Here is a 2,607-nt window from a genome sequence, read left to right on the forward strand (position 1 = left end):
CAATAAGCCACTTAACTTAAATATACGTTTTTACCTTCGAAATTTTTCTATAAATTAGAAAAACAATAAAATATATGTTAAAAATTAATCAATAATCATTCAATTCCTCACAAAATGTAGCGTACTACTAGATAGTTTTCCACTGAACTATACCCAAAAACATATTTGGTATTATTCATGATTTATACATTTTTCTTGCAGAGGAAATACGTCTTTTATATCTTTTAAGTCATCAAATTTTATGACGAGATTAAAGGATATTGGATAGTATTCCGGACCCAAAATATATTATATCTGATTCGGAAGTAGAAAATATTTATTTAAGTCTCATTAACAATACTTTCCACGTTCGTATATAATTATTACATAATATATAACACATATATAACAAAATCTCACTTACCAATTCCATATTAATGTAAAAATTGGGTTGATTCGTTTTAAAATTTGATATTGCTTACTATTACAAATTAATTTAAAATATACAGATGAATCATTTTGCCTCTTTCACCACCAGTTGACCTCCTCCTCCACCGCTCATCAATATATTATTCCCTCCACGTGTCTATCACCTCTGTCCTATATGTATTAATCAAAGGAGGGCAAGTTAATGAAAATAATTAAATGTGGAAAGTTAAGTAAATTCAATTAAATTGTCTTCAATTAAGTTTACTGCATGACAGTGATAATTAACTAAAAAAATTTAAGTTACAACAATAAACATTTTAATTAAAAAGTTTAAAAAAATTAACTTTTTAAAAAGTTAATGCCCTTGCTTTGGTATTAATCCTATATGTAGATACTTCATTGCTTGTCAATCTCCTCAAAAACGTTTCAATTGATCTAATTAAATTTTTCATAGCAACTTACACTACAAAAATCCTCCAAATTGTCTATTTATAATTTTATTCTATATTCGTATATGTATATTATTGATATCATAGGCGTGCACAGACTTTGTTCGCAGGGTATGGCGGTATGCAGCTGATAATATATATTGTCAAATGTGCTCCATGATATAAATTATGTTAAGATTATTAATCTATACATTGTACATTTGGGAGGCCTGGATAAAAGGGGGGAGTGAAGTAGGCGCAACCTCTCCCCCATCACATCAAATCCCTAAAAATAGGATTGTACTATGTATTTATTTATAATATGTGCATTGTATAATGTATATAATATTATGGGTCCAATTTTTTCTTTTATATAGGTATTCCTGGTGCCAAGCATACTTTTTGTAGCTTTAAACTTTCATACATGTATTATTTTTCAATTTAGTCAATTCAATTGTAAGTATAAAGACAATTTAGCCCCCCCCTCCCAAAAAAAAAAAATCTGGATTCACCCCGTGATACATGGCATTACATTATAAACTTATTATCACCTATGGTTTAGGTAAACCTAATTAGTTTTTCTTATTTTTTTTCACTGTAAATGTTTGAGTCATTGACCCTAACAATGACCATAGTATATAAATATATAATATTATGCTGGATTTATTTTCCTTTACGCAGAATAGGATAACTGACAAGTAACTCGAAGAACGCATGGTAAAGACATTTTGTATAAATTGATCACTGTTAACCATGGTTGTCTACTCAGGTTGGTTCTATACCGCTATGCTGCCAATAATTCCAACGCGTGAGATTATTATACCTACTTATTACGTGGGTGGTTGGCTTTAATATTAGATTGACAACTGTTTTGAAACTTAAAGTGAAAAATATTACCTGTGCTCGGACGGTGGATTTTTGCGGGAAATTTAGATTCTGAGTGGAGCGTGGAAGCTAGTGGTTTTACAATGGTGTTTATTTTTTTATCCTGTATACAAAATGTCTATCAGAAGAAGTGCTTCGATTTCAAAATATAGTATTTTATCTTTTAGCAAATTGGATCAAGAAAGTACTTTAGAGAGGTCATTTTTAGATTTTCTAAACAGTTGTTTAATGCCGGTTTTTAAATGAAAAACTACCGACCAATTACAAAAAAACCGCTAAAAATGGGATTTTAATTTCTAACGAGTATTGTTTATCCCATAGAAACAAATAAATATAATAATATTACTATACATATTATTAATTCGACTTACAGGCTATAATAAATAAAAACAATATAAAATATCCACACTGACAAACCATTTCCGCTCAGAATCGTTTTTTTTTATACAATGATATTATTATTACAATACATCGACCCACTTGTAACCTACGGTACAGCAGAGCGCCATCAACTTATCCGCTGTTTTAATCATTTTTTAGTCATTTTTACTTTTATTTTTATTATATTTTTTTAGATTCTGAGTGGAACGATGAATGTATTGATTTTACAATGATGTGTGTTTTTTTTTAAATTTTTTTTTGCGTCTGTCATCACCTTTTAGGACAGTAAAAGTGTTTGGATTTTCTTCAACAGTATCTTTTATGATAGGAAAGTGAATCTTGTTGGTACTTTGGGGGGTCAAAAGTAAAATTTCTCCAATAGTTTTCAAAAGCGCCGTGAAAAACAAAAGAAAAATTTATGAAAAACGGGCATTTTTACGCAAAATCTGTTTTCGAGAAATTGATTTTGGTATTTGGTGTAACTTTAAACGATGACTGTAGATTC

This window comes from Acyrthosiphon pisum, chromosome A1 (assembly GCF_005508785.2).
Source record: "Acyrthosiphon pisum isolate AL4f chromosome A1, pea_aphid_22Mar2018_4r6ur, whole genome shotgun sequence".
Lineage (NCBI taxonomy): Eukaryota > Metazoa > Arthropoda > Insecta > Hemiptera > Aphididae > Acyrthosiphon > Acyrthosiphon pisum.